Source organism: Fringilla coelebs (genome assembly GCF_963513975.1).
Source record: "Fringilla coelebs genome assembly, chromosome: 1".
Lineage (NCBI taxonomy): Eukaryota > Metazoa > Chordata > Aves > Passeriformes > Fringillidae > Fringilla > Fringilla coelebs.
In genome coordinates, this window is record NC_140028.1 from 138,054,603 (window position 1) to 138,069,180 (window position 14,578).

The 14,578-nt window shown below is 44.1% G+C and overlaps 1 long non-coding RNA gene across 1 annotated transcript; it reads left to right on the forward strand.

The window, feature by feature from the left end:
* The first annotated feature begins 6,605 nt into the window (after window positions 1-6,605).
* Window positions 6,606-13,149, forward strand: LOC311157729. The gene is made up of 3 exons (XR_014616422.1): window positions 6,606-6,678; window positions 9,108-9,276; window positions 11,470-13,149. It is a non-coding gene; the product is annotated as an uncharacterized lncRNA (long non-coding RNA).
* The last annotated feature ends 1,429 nt before the right edge of the window (window positions 13,150-14,578 follow it).

The following is a 14,578-nucleotide window of genomic DNA, read 5'->3' on the forward strand; positions in this document are numbered from 1 at the left end:
TAGCATCACTGCAGTATATTCTGTTGTTTAAAGAGATATGAGTGTTCACATCTGCATCAGTCTGGCTTTCACTGAATTAGTGCCATGAGGCACTGGGCACTTTTATCCTGAGCTGTCAGCAGGTCTCTGACCCTGACAGCCCTGCTGTAATAGGATACTTAGTGCCACCAAGCAAGGAAAATGTCATTTCTATCTGCAAAATGGACGCAATTCATTGGGTAACAAATGAAGCAGGTCACTGTCCGTATGGGCTGGCAGTTATCTTCAACTTCTTGCTCCTTGATTTACTGTGTGTGGGAGCAGCTTGGCACATCAATATTGCAAATTAAATACCAAGCAGATAGGTGATCTTTTCAGTTTCCATCTGGGAAGGAAACAACTTTCAAACTGAGGTTCAGCTCTCCTTCAGTTCAAATCATGGCACTCAACTAATCAAAGTGTTTGATCAGCAGTTTTTATGCAGCTCCAATCTGCACAGCCTGTTCTGGGCTTTTTCTTCTCCCCCTTCCTCTCTCTGTCCCGATCTTTCAGCAGTCGAATTTTGCTTCAAAAGATGGTTGAAGCTTTTAGACTAGTATTACACCACTCACTGGTTAAGTGGAAGCTGCTTAAAATCCTGCATAATTGCATTGTCTTTGTGTATCTGTTTTCTGTGGGGCCCTCCTGGTGTGTGGAATCAGTGGACCTCAGAGCTATTAGGGCCAGGCACAGCTATGCCAATGAAAATGCTAATTAGGATGGAGAAATATATTGTATGGATTCCACATGTTTAACTCTAAAAAAATATGAAAAATCCATAGCCTTAACAGTCTAAAAATGTCAGATAGTTCTTTCAGACAATGTCTTGGGAGTTCTATAAGCCTTGGCAGAGATAATTTAGTTAATGCCCCCCCGATAATTAGATCCACATGCACACAGGATACACCATGAGCCCTGTCTTGCATTTCAGCTTCAGGCCTGTGACACTGGCTTGTGTTGAACTTCAGGGTGGGTTTTAAAATAGAACAAAAATATGTCAACTAAATATTGAAGCTCCCAAATGAAGCCCCTGGGCTAGAGGAGAGGCCAGTACCCACCCCAGTGTAAGCCTGCTGTGCTGCCTTGTGTCACGTCCTTCACAGCCAGATGCTCCATCTCCTAATGGACCTCTGTCCCACCCAGGGTACAGCAGCCTAATTAACCAACAGCCAATCAAAGAGTGGGTTTCATCCCATTTCTCATAAGGTAATCCAGGACCCTGGGTCCTGTGGCCCAGGGAAGGGTGACAACTCAGATCCCAGACCCCACAGCTGGAGCTCAGCAGCCAGTTGCCAGCACCCAGTAGAGCTGGTGAGGATGTGGCTGTCCTCTGCCTTCTCCAGATATCCCATCCACCCCAACAGACATGGCCCCTTCCTCTTCATCATCCTCCCCTTCTCCCTTTGGCCAGACCCTACTGGTTCCTCTGTCCTTTACTTCCAGCTAAAGGCAGGATGTTCAATCCTGTCCTTTGCCACTCTGTTGGCAAAGGCACATTTGGGACCCTGTGAGAGAACTCGTGCCTGGCCCAGGGGGACCATGGGGCAGCCCACAGCCACTCAGTGCCTGCAGCAGCAGGAACATGGCTTCTGGTGGCACATGTCTGGGCCAGTGCCACGCAGCAGGCAAAGAGCAGTGGGGCAAGCTCACTGCTGGGGCACCTCGAGAGCTGGGCAGCTTCTGTCTCCATAAAGCATGTGAGAAGTGCAAATTCTCTGCGGCAAGAGTTATCCTTAACTTGGGGAATGTTCTTGGAAAGACATACATCTGTAATGGGAGTGCCAAACCGCTGCTGCAGCACAGGGGTAGCTGGAGGAGGCTCGTCAGAGAGGCTACAAAGGAGGCTGACAATGTTTACAGTGGGCTGAGCAGCGTGTGTTTTATTTTAGTCTTACTCTTGGAAATGGATGAACTGGTTTACACTGCACTCCCAGTGTCACAGGGCCTCTTATAATACCAGCACTTTGCTACAGACCATTTCTGAAAGATGACGGAGGTGAGAGCACATTTGCTCCCACTGGAGGAAGGGCCCACTTAGCCCCTTGCTTTACAAGCCTCCCCAGCTGCTCTTTGTGGCCCACAAAGCCTTTCATGTGCCCCCAGCTCTCTGCTCTGCCATGGGCTCAGGAGGGAAGAGGCACAAGGGGATGGTTCCCCCCCATGCCTGGCCTGTGTCAGGACTTGCCTTCCCTTCCCTCAGCCCCAGGGATGCTGTGGAGACACGGAGGTTATGCATTAGTGCAAGAGGAGGGGATTCTCTCCTTTGGAGGAGGAGAGCATTAAAGCATCAATAACTGCAGAAAATAAAAAATTATGTTAAGAAAACAAGTCCAAAGATTTTAACTGTTAAAGTGGTAAAATAAGATTTTATAAACATAATCTTCCTAATACTCCACAATGTACTTCTCTGTGTCACGCAGCACAATAATTTCCTGTTCAGCTTCACTTTCTGAGCAAAAGCAGAGACCAAGATTGGCAAGCTGTAACAGGAGAGCTGGGGCTCTCCCCCAGCCCCAGCCAGCAGAGAGCCTGCTTTCTGCTGCCTTTCTCTCAGCATAAGCCCGTTCAGCCACCGGGTGATCCTCTCGAATTGCTTTTTAACCGAGTCAAGAAGACTCCTATGGCAACAGCCTTGTTTGTGTGTAAGGAAAGCGATTTGTCGAGAAGTAGTGAAGGGGGAGGAAAGAGAAGACATTTGGCTAAGAACTGCTTACACAAGTAAAACCATATTTCCTCCACATCTTGCTTCAGAGTTTTTGGAGAATGGGAGCTCTAGAAACATGTGATTACCATTTGCTTTCTCTACTGATTTTTTTTTTCTTGGTCTTTACGGCATTACTCTGATCGAAACCAGCTTGCTTTGCAGACTCCTGCATGTACCTGTCGCTGTTCCCAGGGGACACCCGGCTCGTTCTGGGGGTCTGTCCCCGCTCTGCCGCCGCGCCCCTGGCTCGGCCGCCCCGCCCGGAGCGCGCTTGGCGCGCTGAACGGCGCGTCCCGACTTCCGAGGTGCGCGGACGCTTGTTGATCGTGCTCGACCGATCCCAGATTGTTTTTCCATTTCGGTAGAGCTATATTTAGGCTGCCCAGTGACTGTGCCCTGGACTTTCTAAATAAATCGGCGCACGAGGCCCGGTTTCAGCGGCCGCCGGTGCCAGCGCGGAGCCCAGCCTGGCCCGGCTGTCCCGCTTTGAGCGGCCGCGGGCAGTGATCCGGTTCCGAGCTCGGGTTTAGGGAGCCTCTTCTCCTGCCCCGCTCTGCCCTTGAGTCCCGCCTGCCACCTGCTGACCTGCACTCAGGTTCATACAGCTCCGCTATGAATCCAGCTGAATTACAGATTTGCACCTATGCAGAGAGGTCAGAGCTCCTGGGGTATTTTCCTATTTTAACCATCACTTGATACATATTTAGATTTGTAAAAAAAATAACCACCCGTCTTTGACCTCTGTAGGAAACAAGTCAAACAAAACAGTCTCCTCTCTTGCAAGTTTGGTCCTAAATCTGTATTTTAATACCAGGGATCCACTTACAAACTGAACCAAAGGTTCAGTTTACAACCTGAACAATTACTGACTGTAATTCTCATAAGTTCTTCTGTAAAACTTGGAGAGTCAGACCCAAGAAATTTTTTCCTCAGTCATCAAATACTTTTTTTTTCCCCTTAACTTGAGCTGGACATTGTGAAGCTAGTTAGAAAGTAAGTCTGCAGGAATTAGGCCTCAAAGTTTAAATACAAATCCCCCTTATTTCAAACCATAAAGACTGATTTTGGCCCATGTCTTTACTGACCAGTAGCTGGGTTTGTAGCCACACGCTGCCACTCCATCCTGTGGAGACTTTGCAGTGTTTCTGTAAGGCTCACTGACATATTTATCTTACGGACTAGCCAGCGATGCTCCCTGCTCACAGACATCAGCTGTGGGCTGGTGTTGGTAGCATCACTCAGAGGCTTTTGCAGAACTGAATTCCCACTGGGCTGGCAAGGCTGTGTGCCAGCAGCCTGTCTGGCCCCACAGAGTGGAGGATCTCCAACATGAAATTGAGTTTCATACCTAAAATATCACCCTTGAAGACAACCACAGTGTCCTTTATTTAGAACTCAACTGAGATGATGTTAGTAATTAATTTGCTGTTCAGTTTTTGTGGTTGGGATAGGATTTTTATCAAGCTCGTGTAGTTGAAGCACACATGGGTCACATTTATAAATAAAAGCTATCATTGCTGGGGTCATGCAGATCTTGAACAGCACCCAGCTCTTCATCGAGGTGCAAACTTGCCAGGCAATATGAACTTCCAAAGTTCAAAGAAATGGTCAAAGCCTACCAAATTGCAACATTTCTCATAAATATAAATGCTCCAATGTATCAGCTGGCAGGAATTTCAGTGTCTAATCTGTCCCATCATTGACTGGAGTGATAGGAACACTGCAATTGGAAGGATGCCATTGTGGGAAGCTATCACATTTAGTCTGTAAATTAATTCTTGAACATTTTCAGTAGTTTTGTCTAATCTGCTTTTTATTGCAGTTTTCTTTTTAAGAAATCTTGTGACTTCTGCTCCAGTGATCTGACCAGACTCAAGAGTGAGGAGCTGAGAAGCTTCAAATCAAATCAGATATGAGAGCTAAATAAATTGGGGGTTCTTGGCAAGACTTCTCAGAAACATAGAAACAGATGTAAAAAGAGGCACAGAAGAAACAGCAATGCCTCAGCTGCTCCTAATGAGGGTCCCAGCAGGGAGCTGGTTAACCCTGCTCAGGGACTTGCAGGCTCCTGGCTAACCAGAGAAGAATCTGAAAATGCAATGTCAGCATGTGCAAGAGTTAAAATGGCTCTTTCCAACCTCGTAAGCTGCCACCACATGCTGCTGGTATTGTGCTGTGGCATGTATTGCACAGCCTAGCAAGGCTTCTGTCTGTCTTGTGAGTTCTTGGGAAGCACCCTGAAATGATCAGTTCTGCCATTTTTGGCAAAGCTTAACTAGAAGACATGCCTGAGAAAATGCAGAAATGCATGGACTGTCACTGTGATCAGTGTAGTTGTTTGGTGGGAAATACAAGCTATATGAAGGTTTCAAGAAGAGTCATTTCCACTGATGCCAGATTTGGGGCCCATCATGCTGCACTGTTGGTGCCAGCCAACTCTTCACTGAAAGGAAAAAAATATTTTCATATGTCATAAGACCCTGCCCAGAAGAAAGGTTTCTCTGAACGCTGGCTGGAAAAATTCCCATGCACTTCAAGTGCCTGTGGTTGTATTAGTCATGCAATGACAAGAAAATAATCCGCTCTGGGGGCTGTGTTGGTGCTGGCTGGGAGAGTGGGATGGAGCTGGCTTCCCCCAGCTCTTCCACCTTTCCTTTCCAGACCAACAGCAAAATGGGCACAAACCACTGAGAAACATGGATGGCAGCTCAGGTCTAAGCCAGGGAAGCTGATCTGTTGTTGAAGTCATCCTGAGGATGGCAGGAGAGGAAGACATGCACTGGTTATTTTCAAGCAATTTTAGCAACTGTTCTGAAATGTAAACAAAGAGAGGTTTACTGCGTAATGTTTCCTGGCTTTGAGGTAATCTTGGTTACAAAAGCAAGTTATCACTTGTAGATTTTTTTTTTCATTCCTGATTAACCAAACTCCAGACTGCCTGCCTCTAAAATAGTCCTATTTTGTAACTCTGTCATTGCTAGAAAATTAAAAAGACAACTCTTGACTGGCATGAAAGCTCTTTTCTTGCCTTTTTTGGTAGTGTGTCCTACTTCAATAATTCTGTCGAAACACAGACAAAGAGCACTTTCTAATTGCCAAGCAAAAAGCAAAACAAAAACCATAAAATATTCACTGGACTAACCCATGCTTTAAGTATTGTATTTCTGAGCACTGTGTCACATTCTGAAATGAGTGGTAATGCCCTGCTGCTCCTGTAGTGGTGAGGTTTGCAATGCTGATATCCAGCAAGCGGGTAAAGAACTATATAATGATGTAAAAACTAATTTTTTTTTTACATGGAAAAGAAATTCACCAAAAAACTAACCAAAATTGATTCTAACTTTTGCTGAAAACCAGACACTGGGGTAAGTGTGTTTCACAGCAGCAGCTCACAGGCCCATTCCACTGCCAGGGTGTAGTTCCCATGCCAGACTAAGCCTCACATGGTGTCCCAGGCGTCGGTGTCCCCAAAGCCCGAGGGGCTCAGCAGGCTGGGGGAGACCCCAAGGATGAGAAGCATGGAGCTCAATCTAATGGTAATCTAGGAATGGCAAAACTTAAAAGATTCTGGTTTCCTATGGTTTCTAGGAGTCCACTTGTTCCATATAAAGCCAACACTCTGAAAACTGAGTGGCACTAAAAATGCAGTTTTCACAGAGGAGTTAGACTGCATGGACAAGTGTTGGCTGCCTGTAGTAACAAAAACATGCTGCTGGGCCAATCCTTGGGATGTACCTGCAAAGCTGAATGTGCCCCATAGCTAGGAGGGTTTCCATGCCTCTGCATTCCTGGCCAGAGAGGAAGGGCTGAGTATGGACATGGAGGATCACAGCGGAATGCAAGGCAGGTCACGAGCTGCAGCAAGGACAGTCAGATGGCCAGTGGTAGGTGTTTAGTGTATCTGTCTCATGGATTTACAAAGTGAATTTGGAGTAGCTATATAAGGAGAAGCTGAGGTATGTATAATCCATTAGATTTGACAAGGAACATTACTGGATACAATATTATTTCTTAGTGGTCTTGCTGGGATTAGAACCCTTGTTGTAACAGCTATTCCTTTTTGTCTTGTTTTCCTGCTAACCCCTATTTGTCTCCTCCCTTTGTGTTTAACCCTGAATTTCTTTTAACTAGCACTTGCAGCATCCTCTGGTATTGGGGAGGAAATTTGGACATGAAATTGCACAGCAGAGAAAGTTCTCTGTAGAAGTAACAAGCAGCAAGAAAATATATGCAACATTTAACTTATTTCTTGCTTCCTTGCCCTGGGCAGGCTGGTAAAAATTGTATCTTGTGTCAGACTACAAGAACCACAGAGGGAACATGGGATACCAAGGGATTCAGTTAACAGGAGACAAAATGTGTTTGTATTAATTGCTTAGTGCTCAAATGTGTTAGAAATATTTATATAACAATAACAAACTATTTCATAGCTTACGTATGACTTGGTATTTCCAAAGACACTGTTAAACAACAGGGCTTGCCAGAGTCTCTGGCAGTGAGGACAGCTTGTGTGCCCATTAAAATAGATAGGTTGTACCCAAACAGACATTATATTTTCTGGGTGAAGTTCCAAACTCAGATCTAAAACTTAGGGAATTGATGAAGTTATGCATTCTCAGCAGAAAGTTTGGGAAAGATTCTCTTCAAGGAAGGCTACCTTTGCTTCGGCTTGTGGTGCTGCAGCCAGGGGGAGCATCTACAGATACAAAGCCAAAAAAGCACCAGTACAAAAAAATTTCAGGAAATCTGCAGCTCTCTCATATAAATGTGTTTTATGAGTGTCCAGAGCTGCTCTAAATCTTTCCTTGTCAAAGTGGAGCCTCACTGTTGTGGAGAACAGCTAGAAAATAAATTACAAGTAAACCAAGATGTACCAAAATTAAATGTCAGCTGTACTTCAGCCCCACAGACAATATATGTTTGAATCTCTGCATAGCTGTGATGTGTCTGTGCTGGACAGGCATTGAACTTCTTTGCAGAAAAAAACACCCCCAAAACAACCAAAAAGACTCACCAAAGAGGGAGGAAAAAAAAAGCAAAAAACCTATTCCAGATAATGAGACTGCAGGGCAACTTGTTATTTGGAAATTGGTTTCTCGCTGAGCCGCTGTGTCTGCAATGGGCCGAGCTAATCCCCAGTCATGAGCACTAGAAGGATTGATCTTGGCTGAACTTTGTGACTCTTGTCTGTCATGCTTAGTGAGAGAGGAGCCAACAGTCCCTAAAATACCCTTCCTCCCCGTGGCTGGGCAGTTGCCCTCCATCCCTGGTGTGAGCAGCACTGTGCTCCTTGCATGCTGAGCTGCTGGTGACAGGCTGAGAGGAGGGTGCTGGAGACTGAACAGCAGCTGTGCACGTCACAGCTCCCTGAAAGTGCTGAAAAGAGACTCAGCTGAATAGTTCAACTCTGGTTGGCCTTAAAAACAAGAATGAGGGAAAAGTATGAGGAGTACATTGAACCTCCAAGGCTTGTCAGCACAGACAGCAGTCTGACAGATCAGGGGAATGCAGCAGGAGGGCTTGTGAGCCTCTCTGGCTTGTGTGTGTGAAGTGACCAACCCAAACAAAATCAAAGTGGTTTATAGCCTTAGCACAGCACTTAGGAGTTAGGCTGGTTTAATTAACACAGATCTTTATGCCATAACAGGACTTGCTTTTCTTGAAACAAATATTTGAGACCTTGAGCAACACATCTGAGAAACTGGAGAATAAGAATAAATGTAGATCTCCTTGGAATAATTACCTTGTCTTGTGTGCACCTTTGAAACACTCAACACCCTTACAACCGTTTCTGTAAACCTTGTGGAACTTCATGACCCTCATTATTAAAGATATTGTAGTCATTTTTATCAGGGAAAGGTGGAATCCTTTCTCCTCATCACTTCACACTGAATCTGCATCAACTCCATTTGATTTTAAGTCATTTCTTGTGAACACGACCCAAGCCCAGTCCACCATCTGAAGAGAGAGAAAAGGTCAGAACCATAAATTTTTGACCTTGCTGGGTGAAAGCAGACATTACACTCAAATCCCTGTTACTAATGGTTGCTATACTTCATGGCAGTGCAGGCAGCACAAAAGGGCACCAGCAATGACATCTTTCATCACTTGTGCTAAAATGCTCTTCGCTTACTGCCTCTTGCATGGGGTGCCAGCAAAATGAGATGTAAATGGATCTGTTGACAAACAGGTTAAATGTCAACACCCACAATGATATGTTGTTAATAGTGAGGGCACAAGATATTACAGAATTGTTTAAAAGGGGCAAGTGCTGAAAGGTGAGCAAAGTTATCATCAGGGTTATTTACTGTGTAAGTACCATGGTTGGACTGCTGGCTCTGGTTCAAGGCAGCCCTCATCCTAATCTTCCTTTTCTTTCTGACAGCCTTGTTCCAGACTTTGCTGCTGATCACCCACAGCCTTGTGGTTCCCCTGCCAGTGTTGCAAGGCAGCAGGAAGACTCAGAGGACACACACAGAGGCACCAAGCCGTCTTGGGACCAGTAACTAGGGACTAAAGTGCCTTTTGCTTGGTGGAAGCTGTTCTGGGGCATGGTGAGAACTCCTAGTAAGAGATGTTAGATATTGTGCAACTCAGGGCATCTATTAGATGTGACACTCCTTCTGTGTGCTCTAGCTTGTTTGCTTTAGAGGGAGACTTTTTAATCACACTGGTATTTATATTGTTTTGCAATGTTTTTATTGCTATTCTGAGTCTCCATTCGGGGCAAAGAGTCTCTGTTTTGCTAGGCACAATTTAATAACTTAATGCTGTTATTCTCACTTGATTTTCTTCTGTAATAAGGAACTCAAGACGCTGACAGTTGCTACTAAGGGAAGCCAACTAAAAACTTCCCTTTCTCTAATGCTAAAATACACAGTTTTTTTCATGGGAAAGGTGCTGCAGTGAATGACTGCTGCTTGTTTCCACCATGCCTCAGGCAAAGGAGGAAAGATTCTACAGAAATATATTAGAAACATACACAGACAAGGTAGTTTTTGTGAATGACTTAGTGTCTTCCAGGCAAAATAATTTATAAGCAGGATAGCAATTAGACAAATGATTCATTCTTTTAGTAAGGCTGCATTACTGTGTTATGTTTAACCCACAGTCATGGCCCCCTGCCCCATGAAGGTCTGCTCTCTTGGGTGATGTGTAAACATGGTGAGGAATATAACAGGCAAGATTAGACTTATTCCAGTCAGTTTCTGATGAATAAATATTGTGATGGTACATCTTAATGATGTGGAGAAACTATCCCATGAAAGGATGTTAATATAAAATAGCCAAAGGGAAAAGGAACTTCTAACAAGATAGGCACAGCCCTGAAATCCATGTTTCCTGTCTTACGTTGATGGATTTGTCACTTCCTCCCTTGGCTCTTTCCCAAATGTAGATGCCAAATGAAACAAAAATAATAACTACAGATTAAATAACAAAAATAATAACCACAGATTAAAATCATCCTTAGAATTAGAGAACCAAAAATTTCCATGCAGAGCATTAGAAAAGTATCTCCAAGAAAATTTAATTTCAGCATAAAATGTAAGAATGTTTCTTACTAGAAGAAAAAAATTAAATAATAAAAGGAAAGCATGACATGTAAAGTCATCAGGAACTTCTGTGGAAACAAAGCTGGGTTATGGCTCAATCAGGGATCACCTCAGGTATTTCTTACAGCTAATCCTGAAATAGCTTCTTCTTCAGCTAAAACAATGCAACTTTGAGATGAGAAGCCAGGGGGAAAGTGAGAATTCCTGACACAGAATACTTGGTATTTTCTATACTTTGGAATTAGAGGGAATGTTCTATATTCAAAAATATTTTTTCAAAGATATTTTTCCAGCCAATAAGTATTGGTTTGAAAACAAGTAATGAGCACTTACATTCTAGAGTTAAACAGTGGAATGGATCTCAACTTTGAGGCCACAGGGCAGAATGTCACCTCACACCTGGGGAAACCTTTCCTTGCAACATCTTTTCTCTAATGTCAGCCTCCCTAATGTTCCTTCCTCTGTGGCCTTAGCTGTCATTCCCTAGGAGGTTCTGGCTGTGAGTGTGATCCAGACGGGCGATTCCTTGGTCCCCCACAGAAGAAATAAGTTCCATGGAAGTATCCCAGACACACTGGAGATGAGTCATTAGGATACATGGCAGTGCTCTGCCTGGCTTGCTCTCCAAGCTGTCTGCATCCCAGTTTGGATGTGACCTCCAATTCCTCCTGGTTTTCTGCTTCCTTTTGCTTTTTCTCTATGTTATTCTTAGGGTTCCTTTTAGGGTTCCTTCTTTTTGCTCTCTAAGAAGGCAGCTCCATCCGGTTCCTTCTAGTGCTTATTCTGTTTCATGGTTTCCTTCATGTGTGTCCCTCCCAGTGTGCCAGGTGGGAGCATGCAGGACAGCTCTCTTATTGTTTGCAATAATAAGAAAGGAGTATTATATGGCCCTTTTATATGAAATTTCTTGCAGGATTACAAAGCTCTCCCTGCTGTGGTGCTAGAATGCTCTCACTCCACCTCAGGCTGTACATCCCTGCATGCCCCTCCTCACAAATGGCTTCATCCTGTAAGAAAGGAACTGCCTGGAAACTGTCCATTTATAGGACAGTGCTTGAGTGCTCTTTGCTTCAGTATTGCATCAGTTTTGCTTCCACCTACTCCTGCCTCTCTCTTTTCTCCACAGAATTTTCCATGCTTTGAGCCTGACCTCCCTTTCTCTGCCTGTTCATTAATCCTATGTCCCTTGGTCAGGTCCTGGCTCTTGGCAGTTTGTACAAACCGAGTGACTCCCTTCTCTCCAGACCTTTGATGAAGTCCAGGATCTCTCCCATCTTTCCTGACTTCTCTTTTGCCACTTCTTGGGCCTCTCAGCAGTCACAGAACATCTTCTTCCAATTCCAGCTATCCATAGCTGTGAATTTATAACTGTCTCTCAAACTCAGTAACAGCAATGAATATTTATACTGAGTTAGCATTTTAACTGGTACTGAACCTCCATTATTACTGAATTATTGCACAAACTCAAAGGGAAGCAATCTTTGGCCTGACAACAAAAGCTGCTGAAGGTGGATTCAGCAGTGCCTCAGGGCAGGTGTATCAAATGGTGTTTGTGCTGTGCTGAAGAACTCTGTCTTTTCAAGCGGGAACTTGAGAAACTTTTGTGTACCATAAATTTACAGCTTGTGTTCTGCTCTCCTGTTGCTGTGTTGCCATACAAATCCCAGCCAAATAATTCATACTGCATACTAAGCACTGGTTAAAGAACATCACACATTACATGAACTTGCATAAACCACTAAGGTTACCAAAGATTTATCTCCCCAAAACAACAATACCTTACATCTCTAAGACTGTAGCATGAACTTCCCCAGGAAATACCTCATCACCTTCTGCCCTCAGTATAAACTCTGCTTCTTTGATGTTGCCTCTTTTAAATATATAATAACATGTTTGTGTTGTTAGAAAATTCAAATAATTGTATATACTGGAAGAGAGAGTAAAAGAGAGCAAGCATGTGAGAAGCTAATCCCAGTGGGGAGCTCAGGAAGGAGCTGAGATGGGGTGATGGAGTGTATAAGTTTCAGTGTGGGAAGGATGGAGTAGCTGAGGGGCTTGCCAGGATAAAGAAGTGACTTTGTACTGATATGGGAAGGGACCCCACAAGGTTTGACTCCAGGCTCTTTCCTTGACCAGATTTTGCAATTAAGAAAAGAAACCCCCTATATTCCTACCATAACAGGCACTATTCAAAATAAGACATTAATAGCAAACACAGTGTCATTTACCACAGTTTAACCTTAAGGGGAAGGTGGAGATAACTTTATTCCTGCAGTATTTCTTCCTGGTTCCTCTAGTCAAGAGCGAGGCTCCCTAATGGTGACAGTGGTAACTCCAGGGCTTGATAAACTTGTCTTTATCAGTGGAGTCACAGCATGTTATTAGCAAATGTATATAGAAAATGTATATAATGATTCTGTTTTTTTCTATAGCACATGTTTGTATAGCCTTTTCTGACAGCTAAAGATGTGCTAAATTTCCTTGACAGAAAACAGACATTTTAATAAAATGGCTGCCATTTAACTAGAGACTCCTGGGCAAAGCTCTATGGGAAACAGTTCCCATGACCTTCAGGGGGAAAGAAATGTTTGTCTTTTAATAGGGTCCCATTCTGTAAAAAAAGTCCTTACTCTGCAGTATCCAGGCTTTTTTAACATAACCCTAATGATGCAAGTCCTGATGAACTGCATATGCCATTTGCAGAAACATATTGCTGATTACACTAGTCTTTACTTTCAGATAAAGAAACTTTGAACTAGTTCAGAACAATGACTTTGGAGTAGAGTAAGGCTGAAGCAGAATCTTCTGTAATGCCTCTAATTTCATTACATTATACATTTTAAACCTGAAATGGCAATTGCACATTGATTTACTTACCTACTTATGCAGCTGACTGATAGTTTTGTGTGTCTGGTAATTCGTACTTTGCATTGGTTTTGTTTTGGATCATATTTAAGTTCACATTTCATGTATTTATTTTAATATAAAGCATGTTTTACAAAAGTAGCAGAACCTATAACCCAGCTGTCTTTATTCAGTGTATTCTGTTCATGCTTAAGGGTCACCAGCTTGAATTAGGCCCTTATTCAACATTGAGGGATTGTTAATAGGCTGCACATGTCACTGAGCAATTGTTAGAAAAAATTTATTTATGAGCTGCCCTAGCTGGGAGTGTTCCCCAGTGGCAAGGTGAGAAGTGAGCAATGGGAACTGAAGTTGCAAAGGAAGTTACACCATCTGTCTTGAAAGCCAGACACAGGTGAGAGATAGAGAAGGGATGAAGAGGAGCATTCATGAAAAGCTGATTCATCACTAATCTGCTTGCACTCAAACACAGAAAACAATAGCTTGTTTATGATAAGGTTCTGCCTTCCAAACTGCATTCCACTTTGGCAGAGAGAGTGTACTGTATGCCATGAACTCGGGGTGATTGGCTTCATTTCACCAAAGAGCTTGTGCTGAAACTCCATTTTTTGTCTGTGGTTGGCACAGAAACAGAACGGGTCTACTGGGCAGGAAAAATGAGAGAGCTCTGCAGAGTGCACCTGGACGGATTGCTCTGAAGGCTGTTTGGCAGAGCTGGATGGACAGCCATGCTCAGTGTGAAATCTGTGCAGCTCCTTAGGCAGCTTTGGCTCCGAGCCCACCAAGGGTCACTGCTCACCCCATCTGCAGTGGCACCACCTCTCTGCATCTCTGACTCAGTCCCATAGCCTTCATTTCCTACGTGTTATATGGCCTGTGGGTTTGTGTTGCGTGTGCTGTACCCATTCTGTACAGCTTAAAATCAGTAAAATAACAACAAGTTTCTGTTTTTTCTTGCATATGTATGAACAAAAATAATTTTGGATTACAAACACAACACAGTCCCTTCTCCCTGGCTCCTCTGGCAGAGGCTTTTGCAAGCAGTGCGCCTTACCCTGGCATTTTTGGCAACCACTCTCAGTTTTCTCTTGGAGCAGCAGCATCTCCCACACCTCCATGAGCAGGATGGCTGGCTGGCCCCCAGGCACGGCCCCACCTGGGCTGCTTACAGGCTGCTGCACCCATGAGGAGGGAGGGATGGAGGGAGGGAGGGAGGGATGGAGGCCATTGCTCCCCAGAGAGGGAGTCCATTGCTCCCCTTCACAGCTGCTCTTCTGGCACAGCACAATTCCATGCTTGTACCCTGAGCTCCCAGCTCAACCCGTGACTTGTACCAATGTATAATAAGACAAATATAAGTCACATACATGCCCATATGGTAAAATAAGAGAATCCAAGAGGGGTGAAGTTTTTCTTTAGGCTTCTAGCAGCTGCAGAA